Source organism: Anomaloglossus baeobatrachus, chromosome 4 (genome assembly GCF_048569485.1).
Source record: "Anomaloglossus baeobatrachus isolate aAnoBae1 chromosome 4, aAnoBae1.hap1, whole genome shotgun sequence".
Classification (NCBI taxonomy): domain Eukaryota; kingdom Metazoa; phylum Chordata; class Amphibia; order Anura; family Aromobatidae; genus Anomaloglossus; species Anomaloglossus baeobatrachus.
The window spans coordinates 23,722,254-23,742,726 of NC_134356.1; positions in this window are offsets into that span (position 1 = coordinate 23,722,254).

The window sequence follows — 20,473 nt, forward strand, 5'->3', positions numbered from 1 at the left end:
ACCGAGGGGGGGCTATGACAAATGGTTTAAAAATGGCAATGCTCATGTTAATGAACCAAAAGCAAAAACCAAAATCCAAAGTGTGGTATCAATGGGAAACAACACAGCAATGTAATGAGAATTAAACAGACCCTAGGACATGTGGCGCCCCTGAGGCTTCAGTCACCACAGGGTACTATGGTATTCATCCTGGTTAAGGAGGAGGTCATTGCCGGTAAAACCACAATCCACCACAACACACAGTTAGATGCCCTCTCACTGGGACTGGGCAAGGGTAGAGACTTGGAGGGTGGACATTATTAATGTAGTGGACCCTCTGATCACTAGTTCAGGAACCCAGGGGAAAGAGCTTGACACAGGGGAGCAAGGCGACACACACACAGACAGTTTTGGAGTGATCAGGAACCAAGTGAGATGTAGGAGAACATGGTCGCTGAGGGGAGAGCTGCGCCATAACTCCCTCAGGACCGAGCGCAGACTACAGGGTTCGGAGCCCTAGGCTGGTGGGAACTTCATGTCCCTCCAGCAGACTCCACTGGGTGGAGGATTTCAAGTCTTCTGACCCACCTTAAGTGCCCGGGGCACAGCAGCATATAGAGCCAGGAGTCGTGACAACAGAGCGGCACCAGTAATGGACTCGCGCAGCCTGCTATACGGGACAGGAACGGGGTCTATCCAAGGACCCGGGTCCCTGCTTGGCTTCAGGCCGCAAGGACTCACACTACACAGCACAAGAAGAAAGGACTCACAGAACAAACACCAGCTCTGAGCTCCTATATTGGCTGCAAACCACAGGTGGCGTTACGAAGACAAACTCTATCTTCCGTTGTAAATAACCCCTCCATCTTTTATTGACATGGCCGGGGTCACGGAACTGGGCCTGGCCGCTGTGACCTCCCCATCCTCTACACCGGCCCGGTGACAAGTCATCCCCCAGACTCCAGTGGGCGCGTCAAACACCCGAGACCACATAACGCACAGAACCGACATCGTCTACGAAATAAATTCCCAACCCGGGACTGAACAAGTAAGGCAATTATAGGATGAAAGGGAATCTATGAAACATTAGGTCGCCTTACCCTAAAGTGTTATATGATACTGTGATTGGGATATTGAAACTGTCCTTATTGGGACCTAAACGCAAAGCTCTGTCTGTAAGCAGCACACTTACCATTGAGCTATACGTTCAATCACAGCTAAGGACCTATTGTTGAAAGGAAACAGCCGACGAGGGAAAATTCCACCTAGCGGGAGAATTACGAAATAAAAACGAAACAAACAACCCATAACCAAGGGTGCGAATCCGAATAGGGAACACTGGACTGACTATGAAGGAACAAAAAATAATTAATAAACTTGACAAGGTTTAAATAATCAAGGTGGTGCATGATGGAAAGATAACCATTACGTAAGTAATGACCCAATCAAGAAAAGAACTAAAATGGCTCAACATAATAATAAGAATAAAACCCAAAGGAAGGAATTTGTCATAAATTAATGTCTGTCTGCAAACCGACTGAAAAGATACGGAACAATGGTGACAGTGTGGATGAACCTGTAAAAACGGAAGATGTCTGAAGATGCGTATATGTTACTGTTAGGTTGACGAAAAGGTCACAACTTTTTCCAGTGATGACCTAATGCAGAGGGAGTCCCGGTAACCCCCCCTGCTTCCTCAGCCCCGGTAAGATACAGGCACGCGCTCATATCTACACAGAAGCAAGAGATGTGCGCTCCAAAAAGAACTGTATTGATTTTGTTTTGACATAAAAGGTTATACAAAACTCATTAGGGCGTAACTATGTAACATGCATATTAATTAGTCTAGATTCGTTACAAACATAAGTTTCCATTTCTCAGTAAAAGCATAAATGAGTTTCGATTCCTGGCGTAAGCGTAAAACACAACTGCTATTGTCCTAAACCAGGCTGCAGGTCTTATCGCTCTGTCCTTGGGTTTTAGCGTCTAGAGTCCTGGAATGCGCTCTCAGAGTCTGTTACGTAAACAAGTCTGGTCGTGCTCTTTGCAAAGGAGAATGAACTTTATGATTTTTCTAACCATTGAAAAAGTTAACTCTTTCCTCACATTACTGACACCAAACCTGCAAGAAAACATGGAATAGGGGATATATATATATCTATATATATAATTGCCTTATTCTGTCTGTCTGTCTGTCTGTCTGTCTTGCTCCAAAATTGTGTCCTTACGGTGACACAAAGCTGATTGGCCGCTGGGCTCGCCATGGCCCCGCCCCCTCGCACGGATTGGCCGCTCGCCCAGGCTGCGCCCCCCACACGGATTGGCCGGCCGCTCACCCAGGCTCCGCCCCCCCCCACAGATTGGCCTCTCGCCCCGGCACCCTGCAGGCATTGGCAACTCGGCCACGCCCCGCCCCCCTCACGCAATGCACGCTAGCTCTGGCCCCGCCCCCCCACGCATTCCCCGAACCGACACGGTCACAGAGCCACGACTACCAGGTGAGTACTGTACCCCTGGGAGCCCACATCAGCGTACGCCGCCAAACCAGCCGACACATACCCTCGCATTGCTGGGGCTGGCCGGCGTATGCTTGTGTGGGCTCCCGTGCGAGCGGGGGACGAGATACGCTGGTAACCATGGTAGCATAGTTACCAGCGCATCAAGGTCCTGCAGCGGCGGAAAATACACACACACACGCACATAACAGCACACACACACACATACACACACACACACACACACACACATACACACACACACACATCAGATCACACTCACTCTCACACACACATCACATCGCATCCACACATCAAGGTCCTGCAGTGGCGGAATATACACACACGCACACACATAACAGCACACACACACACACACACACACACACACACATCAGATCACGCTCACTCTCACACACACAATCACACACACATCACATCGCATTCACATACTCACTACTAACAACATCCTGGGATATCGCTTGCTTCTCGGCGGCGATACTGTTGCTGTGAGCTTCCAGGACCTGCCGGAGGATCACATGGCCAGAAGCATGTGGTATCTCCGGATGTTGTGAGTATGAGCGCATATGTGCAATATCATCAATGTGTGTGTGCGTGAGTGTATGCGATCGGGTGTGTGTGAGTGTATGCGATCGGGTGTGTGTGAGTGTATGCGATCGGGTGTGTGTGAGTGTATGCGATTGGGTGTGTGTGAGTGTATGCGATCGGGTGTGTGTGGGTGTGTGTGAGAATGCGATCGGATCTGTGAGTGTCGGCAGAGGAGCACGGCGTGCTGGAGGAGGCTTGGAGGAGAGTGGCTGATCCTGGGGAAGGCTGGGGATGGGGAGGCTGAGAGAAGAGAGGCTGATGCTGGGGGAGGCTGAGGCTGGGCTAGGCTGGGAGGAGAGAGGCTGATGCTGGGGACCGAAAAGGCTGATGCTGGGAAGAGACAGGCTGATGCTGGGGGAGGCTGAGGCTGGGGTAGGCTGGGAGGAGAGAGGCTGATGCTGGGAGGAGAGAGGCTGATGCTGGGAGGAGAGAGGCTGATGCTGGGGGAGGCTGAGGCTGGGGTAGGCTGGGAGGAGAGAGGCTGATGCTGGGAGGAGAGAGGCTGATGCTGGGGGAGGCTGATGCTGGGGGAAGCTGAGGCTGGGGTAGGCTGGGAGGAAAGAGGCTGATGCTGGGGACAGAAAAGGCTGATGCTGGGAGGAGAGAGGCTGATGCTGGGAGGAGAGAGGCTGATGCTGGGAGGAGAGAGGCTGATGCTGGGGGAGGCTGAGGCTGGGGTAGGCTGGGAGGAGAGAGGCTGATGCTGGGAGGAGAGAGGCTGATGCTGGGAGGAGAGAGGCTGATGCTAGGGACAGAAAAGGCTGATGCTGGGAGGAGAGAGGCTGATGCTGGGGACAGAAAAGGCTGATGCTGGGAGGAGAGAGGCTGATGCTGGGATGAGAGAGGCTGATGCTGGGATGAAAGAGGCTGATGCTGGGGACAGAGAGGCTGATGCTGGGATGAGAGAGGCTGATGCTGGGGACAGAGAGGCTGATTCTGGGGACAGAGAGGCTGATGCTGGGAGGAGAGAGGCTGATAATGCGGGTAGAGAGGCTGATGCTGGGAGGAGAGAGGCTGATGCTGCGGGCAGAGAGGCTGATGCTGCGGGTAGAGAGGCTGATGCTGGTGCAGCATGGGGGATGGAGCACGATGGGGGGTGCGCAGCATGGGGGATGGAGCACGTTTGGGAGTGCGCAGCATGGTGGATGGAGAACGTTTGGGAGTGCGCAGCATGGCGGATGGAGCACGTTTGGGAGTGCGCAGCATGGCGGATGGAGCACGTTTGGGAGTGCGCAGCATGGCGGATGGAGCACGTTTGGGAGTGCGCAGCATGGCGGATGGAGCACGTTTGGGAGTGCGCAGCATGGCGGATGGAGCACGTTTGGGAGTGCGCAGCATGGCGGATGGACCACGTTTGGGAGTGCGCAGCATGGCGGATGGAGCACGTTTGGGAGTGCGCAGCATGGCGGATGGAGCACGTTTGGGAGTGCACAGCATGGCGGATGGAGCACGTTTGGGAGTGCACAGCATGGGAGATGGAGCACGATGGGGGGTGCGCAGCATAGGGGATGGAGCACGATGGGGAGTGCGCTGCATGGGGGATGGAGCACGATGGGGAGTGCGGAGTATGGCGGATGGAGCACGTTTGGGAGTGCGCAGCATGGCGGATGGAGCACGTTTGGGAGTGCGCAGCATGGCGGATGGAGCACGTTTGGGAGTGCACAGCATGGCGGAAGGAGCACGTTTGGGAGTGCACAGCATGGGAGATGGAGCACGATGGGGGGGTGCGCAGCATAGGGGATGGAGCACGATGGGGAGTGCGCTGCATGGGGGATGGAGCATGATGGGGAGTGCGCAGCATGGGGGATGGAGCACGTTTGGGAGTGCGCAGCATAGCGGATGGAGCACGTTTGGGAGTGCGCAGCATGGCGGATGGAGCATGTTTGGGAGTGCGCAGCATAGCGGATGGAGCACGTTTGGGAGTGCGCAGCATGGTGGATGGAGCACGTTTGGGAGTGCGCAGCATGGCGGATGGAGCACGTTTGGGAGTGCACAGCATGGGAGATGGAGCACGATGGGGGGTGCGCAGCATGGCGGATGAAGCACGATGGCGGGTGCGCAGCATGGGGGATGGAGCACGTTTGGGAGTGCACAGCATGGGAGATGGAGCACGATGGGGGGTGCGCAGCATAGGGGATGGAGCACGATGGGGAGTGCGCTGCATGGGGGATGGAGCACGATGGGGGGTGCGCTGCATGGGGGATGGAGCACGATGGGAAGTGCACACCTCCCCCCAACACACACACACACGCGCGCGCACTGCACAACACACCACACACACACACTGGGAACCACAAACAACTGCCCTACACAGACACCCACACACACAAACAACGCTGCACACACACACAACACCCAACACACAAACACCGCGGCACACACAAATATACGCACATACCGCACAACACACACATTGCACAAAACATACCTCCCCCAAAACACACCACACACACACACACAAACCGCGCAACACACACACACACAACGCTACAGACACACAGCGCTCCACAAACAACGCAACACACGCAACACACATACAACACCGCTCTCACCCCCCGCCACACCCAGACAACACCCAGAACATGTACAGCGCCCTACACAAACACTTTGTAACTACACAACATCTATATATATATAACAAAAATCATACATGAACTACACAATATGTAAATTCTAGAATACCCGATGCGTAGAATCGGGCCACTTTCTAGTATATATATATATATATATATATATATATATATATATATATATATATGTGTGTGTCAAGCAGTGTAGACCAGCTCACTCCTGTGTACCACCTGGAACCTCAGCTAACATGGTTACCTCCGTTGTACCCGGATCAGGATGTAGGAGTCCATCCATACAAATGTGAACAACGGAAGAGCAGAGTCCAGCAATAACGTGAGCAATCCAGGATGCTGTTAAAAAATTTCTTTCATTTTATTCATAAATCCATTAAAAGGCAATGGTCCAAGCAGTTCAAAACAGCATTAACGCAGGAAAGTAGTGCAGATGGGACTACGCGTTTCAGCGGTAAAACCCGCCTTCTTCACGGTCCAGAATCTCATTTACCGCTGAATTTACCGCTGAAACGCGTAGTCCCATCTGCACTACTTTCCTGCGTTAATGCTGTTTTGAACTGCTTGGACCATTGCCTTTTAATGGATTTATGAATAAAATTAAAGAAATTTTTTAACAGCAACTGTACCGCCCCGTGGGCTCAGCTGCGACCGCCGAGCCGCTCAGATCCGTGCTCGCGCTGCGGGTGGTGGCTCGAGCCTCTCACGGCCCCGGGGGTCACGTCTCTCTGGAAGGGATTTGGGTGGGGTGGGGATTTGGGTGTTTGGTTTGGGATGATAGCTTGTGACGCCACCCACGGGTTGTGGTGATTGTGGACACCACCACTGCGGTGAAGGTATGGGGCTCCCGGTAGCGATGTAATGGCGCAGCTAGGTGTTGACCCCTCCGTGGGTAGGGGGTGTTGGTCCCGGGGCCCGGTAGGCGAGGGCCGGGGTGCAGGGTGAAGTGTTGTGGTGCAGCACGGTGCGGTGCCTGATGGCACTGGTGTACTCACTCTGACACAACACACTGGAGTCTCTGGTAAACCAAACGGAGTGATGAACGGGGCCCACAGCCGGCTGCAGCTTTTTTCAGAATAGGTTGGTGGTTTCCACCTTTCTCCTGCACCTCTGTATGTAAATGTTTGACTCCTGTGCCTAGACACCGGTAGTCCACTCCCCGACTTGTATATGCCGTAGGAGCCCGTTTGCCCGCAGACGCTGGCCCTTTGGGTCTCTATGCCTTGGCGGTGGCTTTACCCTGTATGGTTGGCCTGTTGTCTTCTAAAGGGACTTGTGTTGGATAGGTCCTTAAGTCCAGTCCGCAATCAGTTGATTCGACTCGGCCCTGTCGGTTCAGGGCTTTGTACTGGGTCTGAGTACCCCTCCTGGTGCTCCGGTATCCAGTTGGCTCCCCGGTTCGGTTCCGGCGGGCCACTGCCCCGTCCCGGTCCCTTACGGTTCCACCGGTCATATTCCCGGTCTGCTGCAGGCGGCCACCACCGTCTGCCTCCTTGCCAATGGTGACTGTGCTCCAACCCAGCCACCGGAGTAGTCTCTGGCAGGCCTGGGCGCAGGTCTGCCTCTGGACTCAACCTCCCTCCTTCACTGTCAAAACTACTCTGCTTTTTGTCAACTCGAACTTGACTACTGAGGTTCCCGCCTCCAGGCCTGTGAACTCCTCGGTGGGCGGAGCCAACCGCCTGGCTCCGCCCTCCTGGTGGGGACATCAAACCTGGAGGGTGGTGACAAGGTTTTTAGTTTGGCCGATGTTACCTAATCGGGAGGGGGGTGTGGTGTTGTGTGTGACTACCTGGGACGACCTGACTAGTCCGGGGCGTCACACAACCTGGATTGCTCACGTTATTGCTGGACTCTGCTCTGCCGTTGTTCATATATATATATATATATATATATATATATATATATATATTAGAAGGTGGCCCGATTCTACGCATTGGGTATTCTAGAATTTACATATTGTGTAGTTCATGTATGATTTTTGTTATATATATATATAGATGTTGTGTAGTTACCAAGTGTTTGTGTAGGCGCTGTACATGTTCTGGGTGTTGTCTGGGTGTGACGGGGGGTGAGAGCGGTGTTGTATTTATGTTGCGTGTGTTGCGTTGTTTGTGGAGCGCTTGTGTGTCTGTCGCGTTGTGTGTGTGTTGCGCGGTTTGTGTTGGTGTGGTGTGTTTTGGGGGGAGGTATGTTTTGTGCAATGTGTGTGTTGTGCGGTATGTGCGTATATTTGTGTGTGCCGTGGTGTTTGTGTGTTGGGTGTTGTGTGTGTGCAGCGTTGTCTGTGTGTGTGGGTGTCTGTGTAGGGCAGTTGTTTGTGGTTCCCAGTGTGTGTGTGTGGTGTGTTGTGCAGTGCGCGCGCGTGTGTGTGTGTGTTGGGGGGAGGTGTGCACTTCCCATCGTGCTCCATCCCCCATGCAGCGCACCCCCCATCGTGCTCCATCCCCCATGCAGCGCACTCCCCATCGTGCTCCATCCCCTATGCTGCGCACCCCCCCATCGTGCTCCATCTCCCATGCTGTGCACTCCCAAACGTGCTCCATCCGCCATGCTGCGCACTCCCAAACGTGCTCCATCCACCATGCTGCGCACTCCCAAACATGCTCCATCCGCTATGCTGCGCACTTCCAAACGTGCTCCATCCGCTATGCTGCGCACTCCCAAACGTGCTCCATCCGCCATACTCCGCACTCCCCATCGTGCTCCATCCCCCATGCAGCGCACTCGCCATCGTGCTCCATCCCCTATGCTGCGCACCCCCCATCGTGCTCCATCTCCCATGCTGTGCACTCCCAAACGTGCTCCATCCGCCATGCTGCGCACTCCCAAACGTGCTCCATCCGCCATGCTGCGCACTCCCAAACGTGCTCCATCCGCCATGCTGCGCACTCCCAAACGTGCTCCATCCGCCATGCTGCGCACTCCCAAACGTGCTCCATCCGCCATGCTGCGCACTCCCAAACGTGCTCCATCCGCCATGCTGCGCACTCCCAAACGTGCTCCATCCGCCATGCTGCGCACTCCCAAACGTGCTCCATCCCCCATGCTGCGCACCCCCCATCGTGCTCCATCCCCCATGCTGCACCAGCATCAGCCTCTCTACCTGCAGCATCAGCCTCTCTGCCCGCAGCATCAGCCTCTCTCCTCCCAGCATCAGCCTCTCTACCCGCATTATCAGCCTCTCTCCTCCCAGCATCAGCCTCTCTGTCCCCAGAATCAGCCTCTCTGTCCCCAGCATCAGCCTCTCTCATCCCAGCATCAGCCTCTCTGTCCCCAGCATCAGCCTCTCTCATCCCAGCATCAGCCTCTTTCATCCCAGCATCAGCCTCTCTCCTCCCAGCATCAGCCTTTTCTGTCCCCAGCATCAGCTTCTCTCCTCCCAGCATCAGCCTTTTCTGTCCCTAGCATCAGCCTCTCTCCTCCCAGCATCAGCCTCTCTCCTCCCAGCATCAGCCTCTCTCCTCCCAGCCTACCCCAGCCTCAGCCTCCCCCAGCATCAGCCTCTCTCCTCCCAGCATCAGCCTTTCTCCTCCCAGCATCAGCCTTTTCTGTCCCCAGCATCAGCCTCTTTCCTCCCAGCCTACCCCAGCCTCAGCCTCCCCCAGCATCAGCCTCCCCCAGCATCAGCCTCTCTCCTCCCAGCATCAGCCTCTTTCCTCCCAGCCTACCCCAGCCTCAGCCTCCCCCAGCATCAGCCTCTCTCCTCCCAGCATCAGCCTCTCTCCTCCCAGCCTACCCCAGCCTCAGTCTCCCCCAGCATCAGCCTGTCTCCTCCCAGCATCAGCCTTTTCGGTCCCCAGCATCAGCCTCTCTCCTCCCAGCCTACCCCAGCCTCAGCCTCCCCTAGCATCAGCCTCTCTTCTCTCAGCCTCCCCATCCCAGCCTTCCCCAGGATCAGCCTCTCTCCTCCCAGCCTCCTCCAGCACGCCGTGCTCCTCTGCCGACACTCACAGATCCGATCGCATACACTCACACACACCCGATCGCATACACTCACACACACCCGATCGCATACACTCACACACACCCGATCACATACACTCACACACACCCAATCGCATACACTCACACACACCCGATCGCATACACTCCCGCACACACACATTGACGATATTGCACATACGCGCTCATACTCACAACATCCGGAGATACCACTTGCTTCTGGCCATGTGATCCTCCGGCAGGTCCTGGAAGCTCACAGCACAATATCGCCGCCGAGAAGCAAGCGATATCCCAGGATGTTGTGAGTATGTGGATGCGATGTGATGTGTGTGTGATGTGTGTGTGTGATGTGTGTGTGAGAGTGAGTGTGATCTGATGTGTGTGTGTGTGTGTGTGTGCTGTTATGTGTGTGCGTGTGTGTATGTTCCGCCGCTGCAGGACCTTGATGTGTGGATGCGATGTGATGTGTGTGTGAGAGTGAGTGTGATCTGATGTGTGTGTGTGTGTGTGTATGTGTGTGTGTGTGCTGTTATGTTTGTGCGTGTGTGTATTTTCCGCCGCTGCAGGACCTTGATGCGCTGGTAACTATGCTACCATGGTTACCAGCGTATCTCGTCCCCCGCTCGCACGGGAGCCCACACCAGCATACGCCAGCCAGCCCCAGCAATGCGAGGGTATGTGTCGGCTGGTTTGGCGGCGTACGCTGATGTGGGCTCCCAGGGGTACAGTACTCACCTGGTAGTCGTGGCTCCGTGACCGTGTCGGTTCGGGGAATGCGTGGGGGGGCGGGGCCAGAGCTAGCGTGCATTGCGTTAGGGGGGCGGGGCGTGGCCGAGTTGCCAATGCCTGCAGGGTGCCGGGGCGAGAGGCCAATCTATGGGGGGGGCGGAGCCTGGGCGAGCGGCCGGCCAATCCGTGTGGGGGCGCAGCCTGGGCGAGCGGCTAATCCGTGCGGGGGGGGCGGGGCCATGGCGAGCCCAGCGGTCAATCAGCTTTGTGTCACCGTAAGGACACAATTTTGGAGCAAGACAGACAGACAGACAGACAGACAGACAGAATAAGGCAATTATATATATATATATATATATATATATATATATATATATATAATACACACCATATTTTTCGTTTTATGACACACCGGATTTTAAGATGCACCCCAAATTTAGAGGTAAAAAAAGGTAAAAAAAAAGTGTCTTACCAGAGGCGGGGTGTCAGCGGTGGTGGAGCAGGGTCACAGAAGGCAGGGATGGTGCTGGAGTAGGGCGATGCTGCAGGTGCTGCAGTGGAGGCTATGCTGGCTACGGGGGCTGTGCTGGTTGCAGGGGCTGTCTTGGCTGCTGCGTCTGTCCTGGCTATGTTGTCTGTTTTGGCTGCGTTGGCCATGCGAAAGAGGGCGGTGCGGCAGGTGTCTCACTCCCAGATGCTCTGTTGGCGGTGCAGGCTTCAAAGAAATGGTGCCCGGAGGTTGAGCATGCACAGATTGAGCTCTCGGCTCAATGACAATCCGAGATCTTATCTGTGCACGCACCACCTCTGAGCGCCATTTTTCTGAAGACCGCTTCTGGGAGATCAATGGACCGGAGGCGGTGCATGCACAGATGACTTCTTAAGCTGAGAGCTCTATCTGCACACGCTCTGACTCCGTGCGCCATTTCTGAAGCCCATACTGCCGACAGCGCTCATCTGGAACACCCGCCACACCGCTCTGCTCCACTCAGCCAGCAGGGCCCCCACTGCCAACACGTCCCCGCCACCAGCACAGCGCCTGTTCTCCACCTTCTGGTAAGTTACATTCAGATTGTAAGACGCACCCCTCATTTTCCTCCCAAATTTTTGGGATGAAAAGTGTATCTTCCAATCCAAAAAATACGGTGTACTGTATGTATATATATATACATATATATATATATATATATATATATATATATATATGCAAAAACATGCTCATCTTAACTGTCATTATTGGCTAGGATGGTGTTATCAATTAACCCTTGGGATGCTCTTACAATCTGTTATATATGTACACAAAAAACATTATAGGAAACACCGTTGTTAAAGCTGAACCATGGAATGCATAAAAAATATACTGTATGTATAAACACAAAATGCTAACTGAATTAGTATAATTTGTTATAAATAAACAATCAAGTAATGGAGCAGCCACATCATCTAATAACTGATGGCTAATAATAATGATGTAGTTGACCTGCCAACAGGGGGCAGCAGAGGGCAGTCCATAACAGAAAATGACGCTGTGAAGAACATGGAACTAGAGGCCATACTTACGTGTTGGGCAAACCACTCAAAAGCAGACGCAAACATCCAGAAACACAAACACATGCTATCAGATCCGCCCCACATTTACTGCCATCGGAATGTGGGCTAGGTTTTCATGGCAAATATCAACAGTTTCTCCCTCTAGTGTTTAATAGTTGAAAATACCAAAATTTTGCAAATCTTTTATACCATTTAAAAAATGTAATATTTAAAAAAGTGTAAAACCTTAATTGTTTTCAATTGTTAAAAATTCTTTGGGGGATGACACATTCCCTTCGAAATAACAGTCAGAATTGTTGAACCCCTTCAGCCCCAGGGCGTTTTCCGTTTTTTCCGTTTTTGTTTTTTTTTGCTCCCCTTCTTCCGAGAGCCGTAACCTTTTTATTTGTCTGTCAATCTTGCCATGTGAGGGCTTGTTTTTTGCGGGATGAGTTGTACTTTTAAATGAAACCATAAGTTTTACCATATAGTGTACTGGAAAACAGCAAAAAAATTTCAAGTGTGGAAAAACTGCAAAAAAAGTGTGATCGCACAATAGCTTTTGGGATATTTTATTCACCATGTTCACTATATGGTAAAACTGATATGTCAGTGTGATGCCTGAGGTTGGTGAGAGTTTGTAGACACCAAAAAAGTATAGGTTTACTTGTATCTAAGGCCAGATTCACACATCCTTCTTTTTGCCGGTTTGGCGGATCCGGCGCGCTCCCGTACAGTGAATACAGTACAATGACAGCGCTGTAACTTCCGGGTCACATGCGTTGGTCACATGACAGCATGTGACCGGCGCTTGTTGCGCTGTCATTGTACTGTATTCACTGTATGGGAGCGCGCCCGATCCGCCAAACCGGCAAAAAGAAGGATGTGTGAAACTGGCCTAAGGGGTTAAAAAAATGCACAAGTTTGTCCAAAAAAAGTGGTGCATGTTTTGCGCCATTTTCCGAAACCCGTAGCGTTCTCATTTTTCTGGATCTATGGCTCAGTGACGGTTTTTTTTTTGCGTCTCGAGCTGATGTTTTTAACGATATCATTTTTTGCGCAGATGCTACGTTTTGATCGCCTGTTATTGCATTTTGCGCAAAACTTGCGGCAACCAAAAAACATAATTTTGGCATTTGGAATTTTTTTGCTGCTACACCGTTTAACAGTCAGATTAATTGATTTTATATTTTGATAGATGGGGCGTTTCTGAACGCGGCAATGCCAAATATGTGTATATTTTTTATTTTTTTAATCCTTTAATTTTCAATGGGGCGAAAGGGGGGTGATTTGAACTTCTAGGTTTGTTTTTTGTTTTTTTTTTATTTTTAAAACTTTTTTTTACTTTTTTTTATTTTACTAGTCCCCCTAGGGGGCTATATGGATCAACAATCCGATCGCTCAGCCATATCTCCAGATCACAGCTACAGAGCCAAGATCTGCAGATATGCTGCTTTACTCTCGGTGCTGGCACTATGGCGGCACTGAGAGAAAGTGACTCATGTTAGCTACAGGCGTCATGACATGACCCTGTGCTACCATGTCAACCAACGAAAGTCATGTGATAACGCACAATCAAAGTATTTTGCACCTAATGAATTAACCTTTCCAAATGAGTGTTATCAGATACGGTTCACTGGGGGTCAGCATTCTCCCTCTATGAGTTTCCTAATCATAAGCAGGTACCAACACACTAGAGAAAGAAGAGACCCCCTCACCATAGCTTAGATTATAAGGGTGAGCGTGCTTGGTACTCGATCAAACATCGGGGTGCTCGGGTACGCTCGGTTGAGTATTGCGGGTGCTTGGATGTGTCGTTAGAGAAACATCGAACACAAAGCACAGTCCCGTATTACTGAATGATGGGAGCCGGCACCCCAGTGAGAGCCACTTGGAGCCTCTCAATGGTTCTCACTGGGGGTAAAAACAACGGGTTTCTGATGTAGTGAGTCCAAAAATCGAACCCTCCCTACCTCCTCCAGAAATTCTCTATTTATGGCTGTATGTGAGCGAAACTGCCCAATCAGTGACTTCCAGTATACTCGTTACTCAAATTGAGCCCATTCGGACGTCTGACCTGCTCGACTCAAGTAAGGAGCACCTGAGCTCTGTAGTGTTCACTCATCATTACGAGCATCGAGCATTGTACTATTCGCCCATTATTACTCATCAGCGCCGGCCGCTCCTGAAACTGTTCTCTGCAGTCAGGACAGGAATAAACTCCAGACCCGTCCTGTGTATCCAGCACACGATCAATACAGACCCGGCAGAAGTTGTGTCCACATCTCAGCATTACAGGATTTGTATAAAGCCCGCTTTACACGCTACAAGATATCTTACAATGTGTCGGCGGGGTCACGTCGTAAGTGACGCACATCCGGCATCGTAAGGTATGTTGTAGCGTGTGACAGCGACGTGCAATTGCGATTGAACGAAAAACCGTTCATCGCATGCACGTCGTTCATTCCTGACGAATTGAACGTCAGGTTGTTCATCGTACCCGGGGTTGCACACATCGCAGTGTGTGACACCCCGGGAACGATGAACAGATCTTACCTACCTCCTGCGGCTCCCGGCCCACAATCCGGAAGGAAGGAGGTGGGCGGGATGTTTACGTCCCGCTCAGCTCTGCCCCTCCGCTTCTATTGGCCGGTTGCCGCGTGAAGTCGATGTGACGCCAAACGTCCCTCCCACTCCAGGAAGTGGATGTTCGCCGCCCACATCGAGGTCGTATGGAAGGTAAGTACATGTGACGGGGGTTAATCGTTTGTGCGGCACGTTCAACAAATTGAACGTACTGCACATGTGATGGGGGCGGGTACGATCGCATACGATATCGTATGCGAAATTGCAGCGTGTAAAGCAGGCTTAAGAGCTCAGCGTAGTGACAGATCCCGTTTAGAAGAAGCATTAGTACTGCATGGTCCAAAAGAGGTAACTATTACTGTTTGTGAGCACTGAGGTCACTATTAATCATTATAATTACATAATTAAGGTACTTATGAATTACACAGTTGGTAGCATTATTAGATTGTGGGGAACAAAGGAGGCACTTTTCATATTTGGTCAATTGTTTCTGTCTGCACCACTACAGTCCATTGTTTGTTACTAGTGTTGTTTTTTGGAACTATCTATGCATCATTATTGTATCAGAGACACTATCTGTGTGCAGGTTTGCCATCAGGGCATTACTGCCCTTACTAGTATATGGGGCCCGGTGAAGAGGGGGGGCCCAGGCCGGGGTAAATACTTTGCTTGATTTAGCCCGGGGTCCCAGTCATAGCTGCAGCTCGCAGACATTATAGCCACAGTAGAAGGGGCAGGCCGTGTTGCTTCATACTGAGTGTGCGCCACAACGTGGCTAATTTGCATGCAATGTGCTTCAAGTGCATCACATGCAAATCAGCCATGTGGTAGAGCCAGGGGCAGTGGGGCAAAGTGTGTCATTCTGCGGCCCGGCATAAGGATTTTTTTTTCAGGCTTTACATTTTGTGACAGAGATGAGCGAACACAGTTGAGTGGAATAACATTTTATTGAAATCTGCATTTTTCTACAAAATTCTGCATTTTGAAATTTGCTTTCCACGTGGATTCAGCACAAGGAAAGCCGCTGTCTGCCATTTTCTGGAGTCATGAAAGGTCATCAAAATGTTCTACAAGAAAAAAATCTTTAATCTCACTTTATCACTCACTTCTTCGGCCCCTCTGCTCCTCGGCATCACCTGTGCGGTGCTCATCACATCTTCACATCGCCACCACTCATGTTGGAATGTTCAGGCCTTGGATTTACGGGTTTTTTCTAGGCCAGGGAATTGTTCTATGCTTGCGCACATTGTGACATAATGACACCATGACCTGATTTATGATCAGGAATAAGCCCTCCCAAACCTGGAAGTGCCAGGTCAATGTGAGAAAGCAACAATGTGAAGATCCAACGAAGACCGGACGGGTGACGGTGAGGAGTGGAGGGGCCGGCTGGAGAGGTGAGAGGTGAGGTGAGCATAAGTATTATTATCATTTTTTACAATTATCATGTTCTGGGGTCTGGAGAGAACATAATTATTGAACATAATAAGAGACATTAGAAATATCCGCATGAACAGGTGAACTCGAATTTTGCCTCATCCACTCATTTCTATATAATTATACACTAGTGTAACACGGACAAATACCCTGAACAAAAATATAAACGCAAAACTTTTGGTTTTTCTCCCATGTTTCATGAGGTGAAAGATCTAAGACTTTCTCTAAGAACACAACACAACAGGCCTTTTTCTCTTAACTATTGTTCACAAATTAGTCTAAAGCGGTCTTTACACGCTGCGATATCGGTCCCGATATCGCCAGCGTGGGTACCCGCCCCCATCTGTTGTGCGACACGGGCAAATCGCTGCCCGTGCCGCACAACATCGCCCAGACCCCTCACACATACTTACCTGCCCGGCGACGTCGCTGTGACCGGCAAACCGCCTCCTTGCTAAGGGGGCGGTCCGTGCGGCATCACAGCGACGTCACTGAGCGGCCGCCCAATAGCAGCGGAGGGGCGGAGCTGAGCGGGACGTAACATCCCGCCCACCTCCATCCTTCCGCATAGCGGCCGGGAGGCAGGTAAGGAGAGCTTCCTCGTTCCTGCGGTGTCACACGGAGCGATGTGTGCTGCCGCAGGAACTAGGAACAACCTCGTTACTGCTGCAGTAACGATATTCGAGAATGGACCTCCATGTCACCGATGAGCGATTTTGCACGTTTTTGCAACGATGCAAAATCGCTCATCGGTGTCACACGCAGAAACATCGCTAATGTGGCCGAATGTGCGTCACAAATTCCGTGACCCCAACGACTCCGCATTAGCGATGTCGCAGCGTGTAAAGCCCCCTTTAGTCTGCGTTAGTTCTCTTCTGCCGAGAAAATCAATCCACCTCACAGGTGTGGCATATCTAGATGCCGATTAGACAACATAATTATTGCACAGGTGTGCCTTAGGCTGGCAAAAATTATTATTGCACAGGTGTGTCTTAGGCTGGCCACAATAAAATGCAGTTTTATCACACAGCACAATGCCATATGTTTTGAGGGAGCCTGCTATTGGCATGGTGACTGCAGAAATGTCCATCGGAGCTGTTGCTTGTGAATAGTTTATTTCTCTGCCATACGTCGTCTACAAAGGCGTTTCACAAAATTTGGCAGAACATCCAATTGGCCTCACGACCGCAGACCACTTTTAACCACATCAGCCCAGGACCTCCACATCCAGCACGTACACTTCCAAGATAGTCTGAGACCGCCCCCCCCGGACAGCGGCTGCAACAATCGGTGCAGAATTAAAGAATTTCTGCACAAACTGTCAGAATCCGTCTCAGGGAAGCTCATCTGCTGCTCGTCGTCCTCATCGGGGGTCTCCACCTGACTGCAGTTTGTCATCATAACCGACTTGAGTGGGAAAATGCTCACATTTGTTGGCGTCTGGAACATTGGCGTGGTTTCTCTTCACGGACGAATCACTGTTTTCACTGTACAGGGCAGATGACAGACTGGCAAACGGTGGTCACACCACATACTGACTGTTTTTCTGATCTCCCCAAAGCCACTCAATACTGTAAAATTGCACATTTTAGAGTGGCCATTAATTTATGTCAGCCTGAGGCACACCTGTGCAATAATCATGCTGAGCAGCCTAAAGGTACCGTCACACTAAACAACATACCAGCGATCCCGACAACGATACAACTTGATAGGGATCGCTGGTAAGTCGCTAGGAGGTCGCTGGTGAGATGTCACACTGTCGGACCTTATCAACGACGCACCGACGATCCGGCGATCTATGACAACTTGTACAACAACATCGTTGGTCACTGAGACCATGTCACATTGAACGATTAGCAACATATAGGCGTGCATCTATGTTGCCCCCCCCCCTCCTGCTCCTATTGGTGGTCGTAAGTGCGTAGTGACTGGGCGGCCTTGCCTTGCTTCCATCCAAAGGTTCTGGATTGCAGATCGCAGTAGAGTCCTCCGGACTCTAAGATCCGCAAACCAGCACGCAAGCCTGGAGGTGTCTAGTACGATCCGAAAAGCAGTATGTGCTCGTGAACAAAGCACGGAAGTGCGACCTTGTTGCCTTCTTTTCAAGTAAAGCCGCAGTCGTGACCCAATAGGAGTTGAAGAGGGCGTTGTAAAGAAAAGGCAAAACCACGCCCGCGTCGCTGAATTCTGAGTCGCCAACGAAGTTGCTCGTTGTTGATATGGTGTCAGACATGTTGCCCAGCGGGACACCAACAACCAAAAGATGGTCCAGTCCATTCAGCAACAACCAGCAACCTCACAGCAATGGCCAGATTGTTGCTGGATGTCACACACAGCAACATCGCTGTTGCGTCACAAAAGTCGTGCCTCAGCGGCGATGTTGCTAGCGATGTTGCTTAGTGTGACGTGGCCTTTAGGCACACCTGTGCAATAATCATGCAGTCTAATCAGCATCTTGATGTGCCACACCTGTGAAGTGGATGGAATATCTCAACAAAGGAGAAGCACTCACTAACACAGATTTAAGGGGGCTTTACACGCTGCGATATCGCTAACGATTTATCGTCGGGGTCACGGTGTTTGTGACGCACATCCGGTGTCGTTAGCGACATCGCAGCATGTGACACGTATGAGCGACCTTAAACTATCGCAAAACAGACAAAATCATTGGTTTTGGAGAGGTCGTCCATAAACCAACTATCGTTGTCTACTTAGTAGTGATGTTGTTCCTCGTTCCTGCGGCAGCGCACATCGCTGTGTGTGACACCGCAGGAGCGACGAACATCTCCTTACCTGCGTCCACTGGCAATGCGGAAGGAAGGGGGTGGGCGGGATGTTACGTCCCGCTCATCTCCGCTCCTCCGCTTCTATTGGGCGGCCTCTTAGTGACGTCGCGGTGACGCCGAACGCACCTCCCCATTGAAGGAGGGATTGTTTGGCGGTCACAGCGACGTCGCTGCACAGGTATGTGCTTGTGACGCTGCCGTAGCGATAATGTTTGCTACGGCAGCGATCACTCACACGACGGGGGCGGGTGCTATCGCGCGCAACATCGCTAACAATTGCTAACGATGTCGCAGCGTGTAATGCACCCTTTAGACTAGTTTGTGAACAATGTTCTATACAAAAAGGCCTTTTGTGTACAAAGAAAAGTCTTGAATCTTTGAGTTCAGCTCACGATAAATGGGAGCAAAAACAAATGTGTTGTGTTCATATGTTTGTTCAGTGTACTTGGACAATGGATACAGAGAGCATGCTGGGAGTTGTAGTCCACTAATTTTGTGCATTACGAAATACATTTGACCTCAATGTGTTATAATGAGCTTTACACAATCAATATCCCACAAAGAAGCCGCCCAAGAGCATTGAGCGGCACCAGTGCACCTCCAGCATAATCTGCATATGGCTTCTATGTGATCAGATCTCTGCAGAAAATATATATCAAGCGCCTATACAGCTATACTGCTGCTTCCAATAGGAGACACGTACTGACAGGTTCCTATCAGATAAAGTTTCACTCCAAAAATAAAAGAAAAAAAAATATAAATGTAAAAGTTTATTGAAAAACAGTTATACAAGAACATGCACAAACAAAGTGAGGCTGATTCAGAGCCCAATACTAAGCGTTAGAATATATTATGATGTAATACCAGAAAGAGCCACTAGAGGGCAAAATATTAGTAAAATAATGCTGACTATATATAACACGTGGAACATTAGGACACAGTGTAAATCAGGGGTCTCAAACTCAGCTGGGTGTATGGGCCGCATGTAGAAAAAAATTGATAGGGGCCACATTCTTTGCAGGACAAAGTGACATTTTTAATGAATCCATGGTTTTATTCTATACATCTTCGGATCAATTTTTTGAACATTTTTTGCTTGTTTATTAGAACAAACCTGCACTTTTTTGTTTAGTTAAGGTTATATATATATATATATATATATATATATATATATATAAAAAGCATTTTTAATAATAAAAAAGAAAAATGTCATGCTTTATTTTGAATTTTATTACCTTCTTGTAATGTTGTTTTAAAATTAGCAGCATCAAATAGTAATCTTAGCCAACATCCTGTAGTAATGTCTCCATCTGTGTGCCCTGTAGTAATGTCTCCATCTGTGTGCCCTGTAGTAATGTCCCCCATCTTTGTTGTATTGTGCCCAGAAGTATTGTGCCCATCCTTTTAGTATTGTGCCCATCCTTGTAGTAAGGTGCTCATCCTCGTGGTATTGTGCCCATCCTTGTGGTATTGTGCCCTGTAGTATTGTGCCCATCCTTGTGCCCTGTAGTATTGTGCCCAGTAGTATTGTGCTCATCCTTGTAATATTGTGCCCAGTAGTATTGTACCCATCCTTCTACTATTGTGCCTAGTAGTATTGTACCCATCCTTGTAGTATTGTGCCCAGTAGCATTGTACAAATCCTTGTAGTATTGTACCCAGCAGTAATGTACCAATCCTTGTAGTATTGTGCTCATCCTTGTAGTATTGTACCCAGCAGTATTGTACCAAGCCTTGTAGTATTGTACCCATCCTTGTAGTATTGTGCCCTGTAGTATTGTGCCCATCCTTGTGC